This window comes from Anguilla anguilla, chromosome 4 (genome assembly GCF_013347855.1).
Source record: "Anguilla anguilla isolate fAngAng1 chromosome 4, fAngAng1.pri, whole genome shotgun sequence".
NCBI classification, from domain to species: Eukaryota; Metazoa; Chordata; class Actinopteri; order Anguilliformes; family Anguillidae; genus Anguilla; species Anguilla anguilla.
This window is the reverse complement of record NC_049204.1, coordinates 1,967,559-1,987,969: the sequence shown is the minus strand read 5'-3', so window position 1 is coordinate 1,987,969 and position 20,411 is coordinate 1,967,559. Positions and strand designations below refer to the sequence as shown.

At 51.2% G+C, this 20,411-nt stretch overlaps 1 protein-coding gene and 1 long non-coding RNA gene across 8 annotated transcripts in view; one reads left to right on the top strand and one right to left on the bottom strand.

Moving 5' to 3' along the window:
• The window catches only part of LOC118225070, a 149,531-nt gene that overhangs the window by 80,157 nt on the left and 48,963 nt on the right, over window positions 1-20,411 (top strand). The window lies entirely within an intron of this gene.
• LOC118225072 overlaps window positions 5,555-20,411 on the bottom strand; it is a 54,318-nt gene continuing 39,461 nt past the window's right edge. The window contains exons 2-3 of the long non-coding RNA XR_004764761.1: window positions 9,080-9,155; window positions 5,555-5,788 (exon numbers count right to left, since the gene is read on the bottom strand). This is a non-coding gene — a long non-coding RNA (uncharacterized LOC118225072). The remainder of the gene's footprint in view (window positions 5,789-9,079; window positions 9,156-20,411) is intronic.

Below are 20,411 nucleotides of genomic sequence, written 5' to 3'. Positions count from 1 at the left end.
GCATTGTCTATTCTGCTCCGCTATGTGAAAAATGTTGAATATCAACAATGGGCTTCAGTGCGGTATTGTTGAGTTTTTTTTTGTATGAACTAATCTTGCCTCGCTAAAAAGAGACCTACAGCTCGGACAGAAGTCCGCAGGCAGAGCATTCTGAGCTCCCCGCGCTGCGAGTCGGACGGAGGGCTGGCAGGGGGGGGGACGGGGGGGGAAGACGCGCGCGGCTGGTCCCGCTATCCGCTGCTCCGAGCCGGGCCGTTCCGCCGCCGTCCAGGTGGCCCGGCCCCGCCGCTACCTGTGTGGGCTTCGAGGGGGAGAGAACGTACCCGGGATGTACCGACGGGGCTGGGGGTCCTCTGGAGGTGGGGGGGGGGAAAGGTAAGCTACCTGTGACGCCTGACCTGGAATCTTAGCGTGGCGGGTGCGCGGGGCCTAGTGGAGAAACTTTTGCTCAGGTGTGCCGGAAGGTTCTGCAGCCACCCCCCCCCCCCCCCCCCCCCCCACCTGGGGCGCATGCTGGCTGTTTTGGGTTTTTGGGCTGCAAATAAACACACACCCCCGGAGCAGGAGTACAGCTGCAGCACAGGAGCTGAGGTACCTGGCGCAGGTGTGCGTGTGTGTGTATGTGTGCAGGTGTGTGTGTGTGTGTGTGTTTGTATGCATGTGCGTGTATCTGTGTGTGTATTTAAGTGTCTATGTGCGTGTACACATGTATCTGTGTGTGTTTGAGTGTGTGTGTGCTTGTATGTGTGTGAGTGTGTGTGCATGTGTGCCTGTGTTAGTGTGTGTGTGTTTATGTGTGCCTGGGTGAGTGTGTGTGTATGTGTATGTGCACGTGTATCAGTGTGTGTGTGTGTGTGTGCGTGTATCTGTGTGTATTTGAGTGTATGTGTGTGTGCGTCTGTGTATCTGTGTGTGTGTATGTGTGTGCGTGTATCTGTGTGTATTTGAAAGTGTGTATGTGTGTGAGTGTGTGTGTGTGTATGTGCGCGTGTATCAGTGTGTGTGTGTGTGTGTGTGTGTGTATCTGTGTGTATGTGTGTGTGTGTGTGTGTGTGTGTGTGTGTGTGTGTGTGCGTCTGTGTATCTGTGTGAGTGCATGTGTGTGTGTATGTGTGTGTGTGTGTGTGTTTGAGTGTGTGTGTGTGTGTGTGTGTGCGCGCGCGTGTGTGTATCTGTGTGTGTGTGTGATAGATTCCTCCTTTCCCTGGCTGTTGCAGTCTCAGTGTGAGCACCTGCAGACAGACAGAGAGCTCTGCCATGCTGGTACCTTCTAATCACAGGTGTTCTGTGAGCCGCTGCCCCTGCAGACAAAAGAGAATTATGTCTCCGGGCTGCGAGCGCCAGCGTTAATTGAGGCTCGTTGGGGTGGGGGGGGGTGGGGGGGTGGAATGTCTTATTATTTATTTTTCCTGCGTGTAGTGGAGAGAGTGAGGAGGCAGGCTGTGGAAGGACAGAAATGGGGGTGCACTGTTCTTGCAGAGCAGATTTAAGGGGGTGCGTTTAATTCAAATGCCCAACGGGTCGGTTCCGGGCACGAGGACTCATGTACCGGTGTCTTTTTCGGCAGTTGTCTGAATGTGGTTTTGAGCCGTGTGTGAAATGCTCTCATTCTTCCCGGCTGTGGTCATGTTGCTTCGGCTCAGGGGTTTTTTAGGGGGGGCTCCAGCTCTGAGTCATCCTGGGGTGTCTGACTTCTGCACACTGATGGTTTGCTGGGAAGATGTTTCAGTGGAACACCAGAAGGCCCTGTGACCCCCTCGTTCATAACCGCTCGTTCATAACTGCTCGTTTATAACTGCTCGTTTGTGACCGCTCGTTTATAACTGCTCGTTTGTGCCGCTCGTTCATAACTGCTCATTTGTGCCGCTCGTTTATAACTGCTCATTTGTGCTGCTCGTTTATAACTGCTCGTTTGTGCTGCTCGTTCATAACTGCTCATTTGTGCTGCTCATTTATAACTGCTCATTCGTACTGCTCGTTTATAACTGCTCATTCGTGCTGCTCGTTTATAACTGCTCGTTTGTGCTGCTCATTTATAACTGCTCGTTTGTGCTGCTCGTTCATAACTGCTCGTTTGTGCTGCTCGTTTATAACTGCTCGTTCGTGCTGCTCGTTTATAACTGCTCGTTCGTGCTGCTCGTTTATAACTGCTCATTTGTGCTGCTCGTTCATAACTGCTCATTTGTGCTGCTCATTCATAACTGCTCGTTTGTGCTGCTCGTTTATAACTGCTCGTTTGTGCTGCTCGTTTATAACTGCTCATTCGTGCTGCTCGTTTATAACTGCTCATTTGTGCTGCTCGTTCATAACTGCTCATTTGTGCTGCTCGTTCATAACTGCTCGTTTGTGCTGCTCGTTCATAACTGCTCGTTTGTGCTGCTCGTTTATAACTGCTCGTTTGTGCTGCTCGTTTATAACTGCTCGTTTGTGCTGCTCGTTTATAACTGCTCATTTGTGCTGCTCGTTTATAACTGCACATTTGTGCTGCTCGTTTATAACTGCTCATTTGTGCTGCTCGTTTATAACTGCTCATTTGTGCTGCCCGTTTATAACTGCTCATTTGTGCTGCTCGTTTATAACTGCTCATTTGTGCTGCTCGTTTATAACTGCTCGTTTGTGCTGCTCGTTTATAACTGCACATTTGTGCTGCTCGTTTATAACTGCTCATTTGTGCTGCTCGTTTATAACTGCTCATTTGTGCTGCTCATTTATAACTGCTCATTTGTGCTGCTCGTTTATAACTGCTCGTTTGTGCTGCTCGTTTGTGCTACTCGTTTCTGAATGCTTGTTTGTGACCAGGCAGCAGTTGTTACTCAACAGTTGTTTGTGAGTTTGTGGTGGTGCACGGTTAGGAGATGGTTAGTGAACACTCATTTGTGCGTTTGTGCGACACACACAAATACACACACACCACACACACTCTCTCTCTCTCACACACACACACACAAATACACACACACACCCTCTCTCTCATGCACAAATACCCACACACCACTCTCTCTCACACACAAACACACACACACACCACACGCACACGCACACACACACACACACACAAACACACACCACACACTCACACACTCTCTCTCTCACACACGCACAGACACTCACTCACACACACACACACTCTCTCTCTCTCTCTCTCTCACACACACACACACACACCGCAGCGCTGGAAAGTCGTCTCTGGTCCTGGTGGTGCCCGCAGCGCTGAGCTCCCTGGCTTCCCCCCTTTCCTCGCCCGTCATTGTCAGTCAATTACAGGGTGGAACTGAACTAGAAAATCTGCTACAATCTAGCAATTAGCACAAAGGGCTTCCAGTGAGGAGCAGAGGCAGGGCTCCCCGGCCCCGGCAGCCAGGCAGAAACGGCCCTGATTGGGCACGGACAGTGCACTTCACTTCCGCTCGGATACACCCTAAAGATGCAGCCCCCTGCCCCACAGGTCTGAGCCGGGGAGAGGCGCATTACCGTGCGCCTTCGCGCCCCCCCCCCACCAGCCCCCCCCCCCCCCCCCCCCCATTGTGCGGGCACGGCCCTCCTCCGCGGCCTCTTCAGGAGCCATTACCGCCACACTCCCCCGGCGGGGGCCCACAAAGGGCTGAGCGGCCAGGAGACCGGTGGGGTGGGGGGGGTGGTGTTTTTTAAAAGGAAGCAGATGCTAATTCAGAGCCGTGACAGTAAGCCTTGTGGACAGAGAGTGCGTCGGCCTTTATGATTCTCTACGCCGCGGTCCAGAAAGCATCTGCTTTGATGGGTCGGTTCTCAATGCGGACATTAAGCTGGGGGCTGTGGGACCACCTCGAACTTTTCATCCCTCCCTGACCAAAGCAGGCCAGGAAAAAAAGCTCTGTGAGGACTAAACACTACTACAGGCCACACTCAGTGTGTGAGGATTAAACACTACTACAGGCCGCACTGTGTGTGTGAGAATTAAACACTACTACAGGCCACACTGTGTGTGTGAGGATTAAACACTACTACAGGCCACACTCTGACTGTGAGGACTAAACACTACTACAGGCCACACTCTGTGTGTGAGGATTAAACACTACTACAGGCCACACTCAGTGTGTGAGGATTAAACACTACTACAGGCCGCACTGTGTGTGTGAGAATTAAACACTACTACAGGCCACACTGTGTGTGAGGACTAAACACTACTACAGGCCACACTGTGTGAGGACTAAACACTACTACAGGCCACACTTTGTGTGTGAGGATTAAACACTACTACAGGCCACACTGTGTGTGTGAGAATTAAACACTACTACAGGCCACACTGTGTGTGTGAGAATTAAACACTACTACAGGCCACACTCTGTGTGTGAGAATTAAACACTACTACAGGCCACACTCTGTGTGTGAGGATTAAACACTACTACAGGCCACACTCTGTGTGTGAGGATTAAACACTACTACAGGCCACACTCAGTGTGTGAGGATTAAACACTACTACAGGCCACACTCTGTGTGTGAGGATTAAACACTACTACAGGCCACACTCAGTGTGTGAGGATTACACACTACTACAGGCCACACTCTGTGTGTGAGAATTAAACACTACTACAGGCCACACTCTGTGTGTGAGGATTAAACACTACTACAGGCCACACTCTGTGTGTGAGGATTAAACACTACTACAGGCCACACTCAGACCGAGGACTAAACACTACTACAGGCCACACACTGTGTGTGAGGACTAAACACTACTACAGGCCACACTCAGTGTGTGAGGACTAAACACTACTACAGGCCACACTCAGACTGAGGACTAAACACTACTACAGGCCACACTGTGTGTGTGAGGGTTAAACACTACTACAGGCCACACTCAGTGTGTGAGGACTAAACACTACTACAGGCCACACTAATTTTGCAAACACTCGTCTCTTTGAAAGAGAAAGTAAATTAATGTACAGAATAGGGAGTGCCTGGGGACAGGCAGAATTTAATTTATTGTAAAATTAGCAGAGTAATATAATAGTAATATTAGAAGCAGCGCCAGTGCTCATTACACAAACAAAAATTGTTGCTCTGATCAACTCTGGAAAGCATCATTGTTGAATTGTTCAGTAAACATTTTAAGTTATACTATCCTAAATTATTTTTCTTTTTTTGACCCATTTAATGACCTTTTGCCTTTGTCAGTATAGCGGCTATTGCAGCCAACACTGTAATCCTTTAACACCTGTGTATATGCGTTCTGGCGATGGTGTAGGTAATATGATGAAAGGCATTCAAAAGAAACGGTTGTCAGGATTAAACCCAAAACAAGGCAGATGTATCCATCAGTGATTGCCCCCACACGCAAGCTTGTACAAGGTGTCATAACTTAAGTTCAAACTATCAATGCTTTATTGTATTTGTTTCAATACAGATCATTTGCAAGTTGAAATGCATGTAATTGGTGCATGTACAGTTCAAATTCGCTGTGCTAACTAATTCAGTCATAATTGTCATTCCTTTGTTAGAATTTAATTGTATAATTATTCTGTGGAGCTTAAGACTTCTGTTTGTTTATTTCCTTTGGCTTTTTATGATTATTAATCTCAGCATTGCTTTTTAATCAGCTTTAATGTGTTGGAAACTCACTTTGATCGGAGGAATTCAGTTTGTGTCCAAGACAACTTCAAAACAGCATTCATATTCTTGTCTGGAAGCCAAGCCTTTTAACGGCTAACCGAATGAAAGGCTGGTCTTCAGAGCACATTTCCTTCTTTTAAGCTGAAGAGTAACTGTGGGCTTTATTTCTTTATAATCATGAACAGATTTTCTCTAGCCCCATCTGAAATACAAAAAAAACAACAACAAAAAAACTCCATATTTTTTTTACATGAAAATATCTGAAACATTTGAGGTCTGTAATGATTGCATATTTGCGAGGTTCGTAGTGATGGCCAATGGTGAAATGGAAGCACACAACATGAATACTCATGCACACTCCGGAAACACTCCTGACATCTTGATACATTTCTGAACACTCTTAGTGCACCCCTGACACACTCCTTAACACTCTTGGTGCACCCCTGACACAGTCCTGAACACTCTTGATGCACCCCTGACGCAGCCCTGAACACTCTTGGTGCACCCCTGACGCACTCCTTAACACTCTTGGTGCACCCCTGACAGTCCTGAACACTCTTGGTGCACCCCTGACACAGTCCTGAACACTCTTGGTGCACCCCTGACACAGTCCTGAACACTCTTGATGCACCCCTGACACAGCCCTGAACACTCTTGGTGCACCCCTGACACAGCCCTGAACACTCTTGGTGCACCCCTGACACAGTCCTGAACACTCTTGATGCACCCCTGACACAGCCCTGAACACTCTTGGTGCACCCCTGACACAGTCCTGAACACTCTGGGAGAACCCTTGGCCTAGTGTCCGCAGTCTCCAGATTTTATTTCATCACCTTTGTGTTTGTTCCCTTCACACCACCCCACCCCTGCCCCCCCATGCCCCCCCCCACCCCTTTTGGCCCTCTGCAGCCTGCCAAATTAGCCACTCAGTGACTGCACTTTGCAGAGGTGGGTGTTTGTGATGTGTACATCTATCCTCAGGGCTGAGAGTTAATCCCCCCATCCCCTATCCCCCACCCTCGCCCCCGCCCTGGGGACGCACGTCAAAAACTAATCTCTCACCGCGCAGGCCCTGACCCCGCCCCGCTCCCGCCAGCTTCCGGCAGGCCCGCCAACGCGCAGGAACTGAACCTCGCTCTCGCTGCTGCGCTCGCTCCTGAGCTCACTTCTGAGCTCACTCTCGCTCCTGAGCTCACTTCTGAGCTCACTCTCACTTCTGAGCTCACTCTCACTTCTGAGCTCACTCTCGCTCCTGAGCTCACTCTCGCTGCTGCTCTCGCTCTCACGCTTGCTCCTGCGCTCGCTCTCGACTCGGACAGATTCTTGGACGTGCGGCGTGGTCTTCTGCCATCTTGGCCGCATGGCGAGACACACGGTCGAGGCTAATCGCTTCAGACCCGTGGCATGGCGCAGCGTCTACCGCCCCTCCCCCACCCCGTCTCTGCTGGGATGGGATGGGCGTCCTCGCCAAATGCCTGACTAAATAAATATATAAACACGTGAGATTCCTGTCGGACCAAAGCCTACATTTGATATTTATGCGACCGCTTATTTTACATGTTTCTGATATTTGTACTCATGCTTAGCGTGCTGAGAAGAGAAGCGCTGGTCTGACTGTACTGCGTTGGTGTGTAAGGCTGGTTTTTACACCCTGGTTTGACTGCACTGCGTTGGTGTTTAAGGCTGGTTTTTACACCCTGGTTTGACTGTACTGCGTTGGTGTGTAAGGCTGGTTTTTACGCCCTGGTCTGACTGTACTGCGTTGGTGTGTAAGGCTGGTTTTTACGCCCTGGTCTGACTGTACTGCGTTGGTGTTTAAGGCTGGTTTTTACGCCCTGGTCTGACTGTACTGCGCTGGTGTGTAAGGCTGGTTTTTACGCCCTGGTCTGACTGTACTGCGCTGGTGTGTAAGGCTGGTTTTTACGCCCTGGTCTGACTGTACTGCGCTGGTGTTTAAGGCTGGTTTTTACGCCCTGGTCTGACTGTACTGCGTTGGTGTTTGAGGCTGGTTTTTACGCCCTGGTCTGACTGTACTGCGCTGGTGTGTAAGGCTGGTTTTTACGCCCTGGTCTGACTGTACTGCGTTGGTGTGTAAGGCTGGTTTTTACGCCCTGGTCTGACTGTACTGCGTTGGTGTGTAAGGCTGGTTTTTACGCCCTGGTCTGACTGTACTGCGCTGGTGTGTAAGGCTGGTTTTTACGCCCTGGTCTGACTGTACTGCGCTGGTGTGTAAGGCTGGTTTTTACGCCCTGGTCTGACTGTACTGCGTTGGTGTTTAAGGCTGGTTTTTACGCCCTGGTCTGACTGTACTGCGCTGGTGTGTAAGGCTGGTTTTTACGCCCTGGTCTGACTGTACTGCGTTGGTGTGTAAGGCTGGTTTTTACGCCCTGGTCTGACTGCACTGCGTTGGTGTGTAAGGCTGGTTTTTACACCCTGGTTTAACTGTACTGCGTTGGTGTGTACGGCTGTTTTTTACGCCCTGGTCTGACTGTGCTGCGTTGGTGTGTAAGGCTGGTTTTTACGCCCTGGTCTGACTGTACTGCACTGGTGTGTAAGGCTGGCTTTTTTACGCCCTGGTCTGACTGCACTGCGTTGGTGTGTAAGGCTGGTTTTTACACCCTGGTCTGACTGTACTGCGTTGGTGTGTAAGGCTGGTTTTTACGCCCTGGTCTGACTGTACTGCGTTGGTGTTTAAGGTTGGTTTTTACGCCCTGGTCTGACTGTACTGTGTTGGTGTTGGTGTTTAAGGCTGATTTTTACGCCCTGGTCTGACTGTACTGCGCTGGTGTTTAAGGCTGGTTTTTACGCCCTGGTCTGACTGTACTGCGTTGGTGTTTAAGGCTGGTTTTTACGCCCTGGTCTGGCTGTACTGCGTTGGTGTTTAAGGCTGGTTTTTACGCCCCGGTCTGACTGTACTGCGTCGGTGTGTAAGGCTGGTTTTTAACGCCCTGGTCTGACTGTACTGCGCTGGTGTGTAAGGCTGGTTTTTACGCCCTGGTTTGACTGTACTGCACTGGTGTTTAAGGCTGGTTTTTACGCCCTGGTCTGACTGTACTGCGCTGGTGTGTAAGGCTGGTTTTTACGCCCTGGTCTGACTGTACTGCGCTGGTGTGTAAGGCTGGTTTTTACGCCCTGGTCTGACTGTACTGCGTTGGTGTTTAAGGCTGGTTTTTACGCCCTGGTCTGACTGTACTGCGTTGGTGTGTAAGGCTGGTTTTTACGCCCTGGTCTGACTGTACTGCGTTGGTGTTTGAGGCTGGTTTTTACGCCCTGGTCTGACTGCACTGCGTTGGTGTGTAAGGCTGGTTTTTACGCCCTGGTCTGACTGTACTGCGCTGGTGTTTAAGGCTGATTTTTACGCCCTGGTTGTTGTGTTCTGTGCAGTACCGTGTGTGGCAGTAATATGGAAATGAGCAGCTGAATCTCTCTGAGACATGGGGATGTGTGCCCCTGTTCATCCTCAGCGTGCACACATGATCTGCGCCTGGCTTACATGGACAGCCAAGAGCCGCTCGTCTCAGATGTCAGATTCATTGTTCTCCTGTTGTCCAGTACTTGAGTTTTTTTTTCTGTCAACAAAAGAGGGATGCAGAGAAATAGGATTATGTGAAAATCGCATAACCAATAAAATAAATAACACCTTTTTCACTGATTTGTGTTCCACTGGATTTTCAGACCAGACAAGTGCTGTCTTTTGCTTTTGGGGGTGGGGGGGGGGGAAACAAGGATTCAAGAACCTTCAGAGGTTGAATCAAAATGGTGATTTTAAATTCTAACGGAGAAGAACATGTGTGATATTATGTAAGCAGAACGTGTGGCACTGTGCAGTCAGGGGGAATAAAATCCACTCCATGCGCTTGTGTATGGCGGGATGGAATGTGCTGTTCAGAAGATAAACGCACATCTGAAATAAGCTGATGCAGTAGCCCCACAGGGTCCGCTGCTGTTCTGAGGGGCCAGACCTCTCTTTCATTTTCCATAATCCACCTTTAACAAAACACTGCAGCAGAGGGAAGAGCAGGAAGAGAGATGTGCATCCTGTTCTCAGGCCCCGTTTGGAGGGCTTCACAGAGGTGCATTTTTTTTAGGTTTGGGGGGGGGGGGGAGACTGCAGTTCTGCTGATGTGAAGGTGGGGTGGCGGGGGGGGGGAGGGGGCTGAGGGGCAGGGTGTGTGAAAAGGGCAGGGCAGACATAAGTGGGTGGGGCAAAGGGGTGGGTGGAGAAGAGGTAGTGGGTGGGGCATATGAGATGGGCGAGGCAGGGGGCAGGGCAGATGGGATGATGAAATATGGGTTGGGGCAGTCTCCTAGTGATTTGCTGATTCTGCATGCAGTTGCATTAGGGATTGCTCGGCGCTGTGTAGTATCACGGTTGTGAAACTGACTAATGGGGGGGGGGGGGGGGCACTGGCCTTTGACCCTTCAGCTAGATCCGTAACCGGAATGGCTTCGGTCAGCACACAGCAGAACACACAGCGCACACTGTGTTCCTGCAGCGGCCAGGTCAGCTGGCCAAACGTTTCCCAAAGGGGGAAAAAACACAAAAACACAAAACAGAGCAGAATCCAACAAAGCTCGACTGTCAGGACGAGGGCTGCGTCGGATGCCCGAGTGAAATTTCTGAAATTTCTCGCGAGTCGAAGCTTTCCCAGGAGCTGAGCCGAGCCAAGCCGGGCCGGGCCGGGCCGAGCGAAAGAGCCACGCGCTACGCAACAGCGGGAGAACCGGAAAGTTTGGGCAGAAAAGTCCGGAATGATTTATCCGGTTTTAACTGGCCGGCAGGGCTGCCCTCCCTGTGCCCAGCGCAGGCCAGTGCGGCTGTGAGCACAGTCTGCCTGTGACCTGGAATATATCCCGGAACAGACAGGTGTGGACTGAGTGTAGTGCGCGGGGGTGGGGGGGGGGGGGTGAGCAGCACCCGCTTTCGGCGTCCTGCCGCCCAGCCCTCGCGCAGGTTTGAGGTGGGGGGTGTTTGGGGCGGGGGGGGGGGGGGGGGGAGGGGGGGGAGGTCCCGGGTTCGACGATTAGCGAAGGCCTGCCGCTGGGAAGCTGAGAAAATGAGGGCGATTACCATGACAAACACTGTCATCTGACTGAGAATGGAGCCTGGGGAGAGAGGGGCATGCTGGGATACGGAGCCGCGCATCACAAAGGAAGGAGCGAGAGGCTGCAATTTACCTAGCAGGGCTCTGAGACTCCTCCTGACCACAGAGAGAGAGAGGGAGAGAGAAAGAGAGAAGCAGAGAGAGAGAGGGAGAGTGTGTGGGGAGAGAGAGAGGTAGAGAGGGGGAGAGAGAGAGACAGAGAGAGAGAGAGAAGGGAAGAGGGAGAGGGAAAAAGAAAGGTAGAGACAGAGGGAGAGAAGGGGGACAGAGAGAGAGGCAGGGAGAGAAAGCGACCGATAGAGACCTAACCTGACCCAACCCATATATGCAGCACCAACCACTCACCCCTTCCACACACAACACTCATCCTTAATACACACAACACTCATCCCTATTACACACAACACTCACCCCTAATACACACAACACTCATCCCTATTACACACAACACTCACCCCTAATACACACAACACTCATCCCTAATACACACAACACTCATCCATAATACACACAACACTCACCCCTTCCACACACAACACTCATCCTTAATACACACAACACTCATCCCTATTACACACAACGCTCACCCCTAATACACACAACACTCATCCCTAATACAAACAACACTCATCCATAATACACACAACACTCATCCCTATTACACACAACACTCACCCCTATTACACACAAGACTCAATCCTAATACACACGTCACTCACCCCTAATACACACAACACTCATCCCTAAAACATGTCACTCACCCCTAATACACACAACACTCACCCCTAATACACACAACACTCATCCCTAATACACACAGCACTCATCCCTAATACACACAACACTCACCCCTAATACACACAACACTCATCCCTAATACACACAGCACTCATCCCTAAAACACGTCACTCACCCCTAATACACACAACACTCATCCCTAATGCAATTCTCACCTCTAATCGATGCATCATGAAAAAAGGGGAAAAACTAAATCATGAAAAGCTAATAACAGCATATTGCAGCATCGGGAGTACAGTATGAAAAGCGCTCTGAAACATAAAGGAATGATACTGAACGTGTGAAGGGTGTGTGTGTAAGACGGGTGAAATGACTCCCGATTCGTAATTACAATGCAGTTGACATTTTAAAGGATGTGTGTACGTTTCACGGAAAATGTTTTCCTGTCGGCGCTGCTGGGGCCAGCTCTGTCCGTGTGCAGTACGAGGAAACGTGCACCTGTGACACCACTCGACACATCCGGGAGGGGGGGGGGGTGATTCTGTACCCCGTAAAACGGAATCTGCCCCCCCACACATCTGTCAGCTCGAGGGGTTAGGGGGCACAGGTGACCTGGCTGCTGGCCACAAAGTGAACCGAAGTCTTCTTCAAATCTGCTGCCAAGACTGAAGAGGGCCGGGCGCGTGTGATTTCGGGGTTCTCCGCCTGACGTCTCAGGCCCATCTGCAGCCAGATGTTCGCAGAATGGCAGGCAGGCAGGCAGCCACCGCGCGGCGAGAAGACGCGCTAATTACTCCCATTTACACACGTCCCCAAAAAAATCCATAGAGAAGCCCTGAATAGGAAATTAGGCGTCTTGGATGGTGAATAACCTGGCGAATGTGTGTGGTGTGATCACATGACTGAACCTGACTTTGTAAATAATGCCCCGTGCAAATGAGGTGCTAATGAACTGTACTTCTTTAAACACTTTTCTGAGACATGACATAAATACTGCATACGTAAATATATATGGAGTATAAACATACCATATATATATATATATAATATTATATTATATCTTTGATCGCAGATTATGTCTATGGCACAACCCTATTTAAGTGATAATTGCGCTTGGAGAGGAGACGCGAGCTCTGCATGCCGTCTGTGTCCAGGTCTCTCTGCAGTAAATGATATAGCCCACCCCCTATACTGTAAATACAGGACTGGTATTCATTTGAAAATGGAAAGCACATTAATGTTATCCTCACCCTCAGACTATTGGTCCGTTATGGCTTTAGATCCCCGGTGCTGATAATATTAAGTGGCATTTGGCGCGCGTATCTTTAATAAAGTGGCTTTACCCGCGAACATGTTATGTTATGAATATGTTAATTTTGTGTATGGAAATCGCCCCTTTTCTGCACAAAGAGAAATGTATAATCCATTTTAAAGATCTCAAACTTAAAACTCGGTTAGTCGTAGCTTTATATTGGGCTTCCGTTTTGCGCTACCTAAATTGAGAAATTTAAATATGATTATAAATGAAAGAAAGCCCTTGAGATGATCAAACAGCTATTTGCTCTAAACAGTTGTATCCGTATTTTCTCACTGAAACGCAGGCTGTTTTCGGCTTATTGAAGCCTGTCTGCACAGGTGTTTATAATCAAATTATTCAAAATTCATTTTTCACACTTCCCGGAATTAGCCCTAAGTAGTTATGTTGCCGTCTGTTTGCACTATGTGACATTTCCCCGCGCAAGCAACAGGATAACTGTCATTTTAGAAGCAGGTGCTCGCATTGAAGAAAAAAAACTTTATCAGACACATAATAGTATTTAGCATTTAAAGGATTTGCATGGCAGTGAATGTTGATTGTCCAGGGCTTGTACAGTAGTAGTGTACGATGCAGTATGTGTCCTGCGAACACGGAAGCTATGGTTTCTCAATGCACCATCAATATACACGGTATTTAATGCGTCTGTGACTTGCCGCGGATTTACTGAAATGCTCAGTTAGTTTGCGGCCCGCGCGGGATGTCGCGACGTACAGCCGTTACCAGCGTGTAGCGTTCCACGAGAAGGTTTACCGCTTTCTCAGTTAAGGATTTTAACAGACGGTTTAATTAGTTTTTACGGATACACTATACCGGGACAAAATGTATGAAAAATAATTAGGAATGCAAATCAGCCAAAACAGTATTCGTTTTATTCTTATCGTGTATCGTAATTGCTGCCATTGTTTTTGCGGAAGGAAGAGTGGCTGATAAGAGGGGAAGTTAGACACTTCTAATAAAACCCAAGTTCCCAGTTAAAGTTCGCTTTGAATATTCATTTACAGTCTGCCACACATGGTCTCTTTCCACGCAAGGAAGCGGCACCAACACTGCAAGACAATGTTTAGTAAATGCTGTCTTTGCTGTTTTACAGATAATTCAAAAATGCCTTGGCAAATGATCAAATTTAATTAGCAATATAAATGCCAGGAGGACCACATAATGTACAATTGTCTTGATATCTTTCCAGAAATTAGTCTTTTTAAATGAATTTGCTGTATTAATCATCTTAAAAAATATTTTTGATCACTGAATTAATAGTTTTCCGTCCTGTTTTTAGGTATTCATTGACATAGGTGATTGCCTCTTAATTACTACACCAGCCTCTGTCTATTCAGCCTTATTAATTCATGTTTGCTGGCACCGTCCCAGTAGGCTGGCTTGCCCTATATCTTCTAATTGCTTCTGTAATTGAATTTGCCCGCTGTTTCTGCGCTAGTTTTTTAAGCGAGTGTGTTTGTTCCCGGGTTTATTGTGTCTTTGTGAAGCAGCCCCCGGCAGACAGAACATACATCCTCTTTTCTCATTACTCATTCATTTTCCACTGCCTGCGCTCCCTTATTTATTTATTATTACCTTAACCCTATAGCCCAGTCTTACAACCTGCATATTAAAAGTGGGGGTGTGTGTGGGGTGGGTGGGTGGGGGGGGGGGATTAATTAATTAGGAGTGGTGAGACAGTTACGCACGCGTCCACTCGTTCACGCGTTTGATAACCCTCCACAGACCCGAGGCCCAATTTCAGTCACGGAAACACAGAGCATAAACAGCGCGCATTACAGGGATACGCGCTTTCCCACCAATACGCTGCCAGCGATGATTATGTGTGTGAATATGACGCCTCGCTTTGCGCCGCGCAAACAGTCGCGAGCCGTCTAGCCGAATGGAACGGCCCTATCCCTTGCTTTAACTGACAGGTGAATGCGTGTGCGCACATAGACGTGTTTACGCACATCAGCGATGGTGGCTGTAGGGGCAGTTACCCACCACCAGGGGCCCTGTACCAACACCATGGGCCCCATTCTACCACCAGGGGTCCCACCCTAACACCAGGGGCCTGGGCCTAACAACAGGGGCCCCACCCTAACACCAGGGGCCCTGTCCTAGCACCAAACAGGGGCCCCACCCTAACATCAGGGGTCCCATTCTGGCATCAGAGGCCCCACCCTAACATCAGGGGCCCTGTCTCAACACCAGGGGTCTGTACTTGCACAAAACAGGGGCCCCACCCTAACACCAGGGGCCCCATTCTAGCACCCGGGGCCCCACCTAACACCCGGGGCCCCACCTAACACCAGGGGCCCCACCCTAACACCAGGGGCCCCACCCTAACACCAGGGACCCCATTCTAACACCAGGGGCCGCACCCTAACACCAGGGGCCCCACCCTAACACCAGGGACCCCATTCTAACACCAGGGGCCCCATTCTCGCACCCGGGCCCCGTCCCTGTCCCACAGCCGCTCCCCGCTCCCTCTATCAGCCTCCATCTCGGCCGCCGGTGAACCTGGACGGCCCATTGTCCTGCTGACAGGGGCCTGTTATCCCTCAGACCTGCCCCCCCCCCCAAATCCCGGCGCGGCCGGGCGGCGTGTCTTTCAGGCTTCCCCTCCGCCCGCGCCGGCATTGATTTGTTTTCTCCCGGTCCTCCCGCTCCCTTTGTCCCCTTATCGGGACCGCAGGTTATTATGTGCAAAGTATTGACGGGACTTGGAGGGCCCGTTTGGTCGATGGAGAGCTAATGCATCCTTAATCCTGCTTTTGTTACGCCGGAATGTTCCGCTGGGGTCTCTGATGGGGAAAGAGGTGCAAAGCTGTTGATCCTGGTTTTTATTTGCTTGGGGGGGGGGGGGGGGGTGGGTGGGGAGTGGGGGAACGGGGGGAACCCACCTATCAATCAAAGGGGAGGCCATCGCAGTCCTGAATGACACGGGCACTCGACTGAAGAAATTTGATAAGAGTGCATTGTCAGGCGGCTCTCTCTCCCCCCGATAAGAAGCGCATTTGACTGGCCCAGATAAGGCGGCGGGGGCTTTGAGAGGCCGGGTGACACCACCCGCCACGAGGGGTTACGCGGCTTTGGGCGAAAACGATACTTTTCGCAAAACAACAAAATACACATTCGGCGAGCGTGTAAGCGGCAGGAGCCGCGGACACGGCGGGATTATTTAGCGGGGCGGGCGACGGGAGCGGCGGCTCGACATCGCGGAGGGCGAGGCCGGCGTCATGTAGCGTGGCGCGGCGTAGCATAGCACGACTTAGCGTAGCGCGGCGTAGCGTAGCGCGGCGCGGCTCGCTCGTGTTCGAGCTCCGCCTGCGCGACGTGGTCACGCTCCGGGAGGAACATCGCGTGACAAACATGGCGTCTCTATCTGTGTCTGGCGCTCTCTGGCGCCTAAAGCTCACAAACGTGGCGGGCCATCCTCGCGTGATCCTTCAGTGTGTTTCCTGTCTTCATAAACAACGGCTAACAACTGCCTTTTTTTTTTTTTTTCTGCAAAACCGCAAGCTGAAGAAAACCATTTGAGATCGCGCAAATCTGAGTGCCAACTCCTCTATCGATCTTCTTTCCTATTGATCAAGAGGAAAAAACACTTTTTTCACAGACTGAGAGTTTTATTTGCAGTAATTAAATGAAATGGGCTTTTTGGCGCTGCAGCCCTGCAGTTTTCATTGATCATTTTATGAAGTGCCCCGCGAGTCTGTTCCTCGCGACCCCATCCCCCAGGACCCTGTTCCCCCTGTACCCCATTCCCCCAGGACACTGTTCCCCCTGTACCCCATTCCCCCACAACCCTGTTCCCCCTGTACCCTATTCCCCCATGACTCTGTTCCCCCTGTACCCTAGTCCCCGCGACCCTGTTCCCCGTTCCCTAGAGACACACTTCCTGTGTGAGGCGTAGACACCGACAGCCAAATTTTCTGGAGTTCAAATTTCTGGTGTCGAGAGTTTTAGAGTGAAAGTGTTTTGGCTCTGGTGTTAAATGTCGTACGGTAAACACCACCTGGTGTGAGTAGCTTTGTGAAACAGAGTGTGAGATTGCGTTGTAAGTGTTGACCGTATCTTATGACCTGTAGTGTTTGTTTTCTCAATCCGGGATGTTTACTGTGAGCGTGGCTTCCCTTCCCTTCCCTTCCCTTCCCTTCCGGGCCTCAGGCCTAATGTAAGCACCAGGGGGAAGTGTTTTCATGCACCCCCTCATCCTCAGACAGCGCTCTGTCACAGTGGCGGGGCGGGGGCGAATAGGGTCCAGCACACCCCTGTCCCGCACAGGCAGGTGAGCCCACACACAATGGGGGATCAAAGAGTGCTTTCGGTGGAGCTGAGCGCGCTGACCATACCTTTCATCCAGGTGCTCCATTCAGGCGTAATCGTTTAATTTCTATATTTTCTGCTTCACAGATTAAACATATATAAAGATAATAATAAGAATAAGCACGGGCCGGAATGCGGTCTGCGTATATATCCACCGAATGGGATTTCATATTGATTTCTTTTTTTTTTTTCTGCACTAGAAAAGGGTTAAACTTTCCGCCATTTTCCCCCGTCTTGAAAAATAGAAGGACGGTGACCTGTAAAGAGATTTCTTTCTCAAAAGAAGAAGAAGAAGAAGGAGAGAATAAGAAGGCAGAGACGGCCGGAGGGCAGGAGCACGCGGCGTATTGTGGGGCCCTACATTAACACAGCGTATGATGAAGTTGGGGTTTTTGTGCTGCTAATGACTCGGGGCGAAGGACTCGGGAGCGGGGGGGAAATCGATGGCGGAGTGCCTCAGATTAAGCGCCGCAAATTATCCGCGCTCGGCGGCTCCATTGTGTGCGCCGCGGCGGCGGCGGCGGCGGCTCCGGCGGGCCGAGAGCGGGCCGCGCGAGGCGGAGCCGCCAAATGGCGCCGGGGCCACGAATCCCGTAGTATTGATCACGCCGATGGGGGGGGGGGGGGGGGGCACGAGGAGCCAGCGGATCGCTGGGGGGTGATTGGGGGGTGGGGGGTGTTGTGGGGGGCCAGCGGGTCGCTGGGGGGGGGGGTGGGCATGTACCTTTTCAGAGACATACTGCTGTCACAACCCCCCCCCCCCACCAACCCCCTGTTCTCATATCGGATTCGCACCCATTCAGTAACGCATCATGGCGGTTCCGTAACTCTCGGTGTAGGAAGCAGGCCGCTGCTCTCTCCGCGCTGTTGCTAGGTTAGCAGCGGCAGAGCAGCGGCAACCCAACAGCCCACGAGCTCAACCAGGGCCCCTAATTTACCAGCGTGTGCAAAAAGCCCCCATCTCCATCCCCATCCCCATCCCCATCCCCATCCCCATCTCCATCCCCATCCCCATCCCCATCCCCATCCCCTCCCCATCTCCATCCCCATCCCCTCCCCGTCTCCGTCCCCGTCCCCGTCCCCATCCCCATCCCCTCCCCATCTCCATCCCCATCCCCATCCCCTCCCCGTCTCCGTCTCCGTCCCCGTCCCCGTCCCCGTCCCCGTCCCCATCTCCATCTCCATCTCCATCCCCATCCCCATCCCCATCCCCATCTCCATCCCCATCCCCATCTCCATCCCCATCCCCATCCCCATCACCATCACCATCTCCATCTCCATCCCCATCTCCATCTCGTACAGCTCAGGTTTTATAGAAAGGAGGACAGTGTTTGCCATGAGGACAGCTCTATGTAGAGAGCATTAGCACGGGCTCACAATGCCAGGGTAATCACTGGCCACATTGCAGGACTTAGTCTCCAAAATATTATTGAAGGGAACCTAAAAGATATTACAAAGGACAGTGAGGAGATGCAGGACCTGAGGACCTTCACAGCAAAAGGTTCAGTGTAAAATTAACTGAGCTCAGCTCTAATAGAGCACAACCTCCCCTGGCTTCCGGTGCACTGTGCTGTGGGCAGTGTGTACACAGGCACACGTTACACTGTTACGCCTCTGGGACGTCCCGTGCGATCAGCGCTCCCCTCCGTATTCGTGCGTCGCCTCACGCCGGTAAGCAGCAGCAGCACGTGCGCTCGCCCCACACTTCCGCGAGAGTAATGAGATGCGCAGGTAGCGCGTTGGGTCGACAGCGTGTGGTAATGATTCTCCAATTAGCGCGCATTTGAGCTGGAGAGCCACACGCCCGCGTTAAGCAGGACAGATGTGAGCAGCGGGAGGCTAAGGAGGAGTCAGCTGAGCTCTCACACACACACACGCTCGCACTCACACTAACACACACACACACACACACAAACACACTCGCACTCACACACACACAATCGCACTCACACTAACACACACACAATCGCACTCACACTAACACACACTCGCACTCACACTAACACACACACACACACTCGCACTCACACTAACACACACACACACACACGCACTCGCACTCACACTAACACACACACACACACACACACGCGCACGCACTCACACTAACACACACACACTCGCACTCACACTAACACACACACACACACGCACACACAAACACAAATGCGCACTCACACTAACACACACACACACACAATAACACACACACACACACACACACAATAACACAGGCACACACATACTCGTATTCACACACCTGCACACACACATACAGGCACACACACACGCACGCACAGGCACAAACACACACACACACACACACATAGCGCAGAAGGACAGCAGATGTTTCAAACTGCTGTGCGCACTTGTCGTAAGTAGTTTTTTTTGTGTGTTTTACTTTAGGGGAACTCTTTATGACCCTGCAGGTCTTTCTCATGAGTTCCAGTAGCGGGACACAGACTGGGGCACAGACTAGGGCACGGGCTGTTAAGGGCTCAGTAACTCAGACCCACTCTTTGCTTTTCACAGACGAGCAAACTGCAGTGATTTACCCCCCCCCCCCCCCCACCCCCCCGCCACCCAGAACCCCCTTTATGGGCTCGCTGTGAAATTCTACAACTACTGTTTAAACTAGCGGGGAGGTGGGGGGGGGGGACGACGACAAGACAAACGTGTGTGGAGTCACGGCCAGTCTGCCTGGCCCGGGGGCCGCTGTCTGACCCCCCCCCCCCCCCCCCCGGCGGCATTAGCCCCTTTGTGCAGGGGCTCCCGGCTCGGGGCCGAAACGCTGACAGCGCAGGGCCCCGCAGGATGTGAGGCCCCGCAGGATGTGAGGCCCCGCAGGATGTGAGGCCCCGCAGGATGTGAGGCCCGGCAGGATGTGGCTCCCGCGAGCGTAAACCCCGCCGCCTCCCGTTTGTGTTCTAAAGATAAAACAGCGTATCTGCTATGACCTCATCAGCACGAGACCAGATCTACTCTGCCATGCTGCCACAGCACTGAGAGAGAGAGAGACAGAGAGAGAGAGAGAGAGAGAGAGAGAGAGAGAGTGCGCATACCTGTGTATCTGTGTGCATGTGTGCGTATGTGTGTTGCCACCCATGTGTTGCCATGTGTATGTATGTGAGGATGGGTGTGTGTTGTGAGACGGTGTGTGTGTGTGTGTGTTGCGTGTCTGCAAGACAGAGACAGTTCTCCTCCTGACAGGTGTATAATTTGCCTCTTGCCCCCCTCTATGGCTAAAGTGCTGTAATGTCAGCATATATCTCTTTCCTCTGATATATCTGACACTGAACAGAAAACACTGTTTTCTCTACACACTGTTATTCCCTTTTTTTTAAAAATAAGCT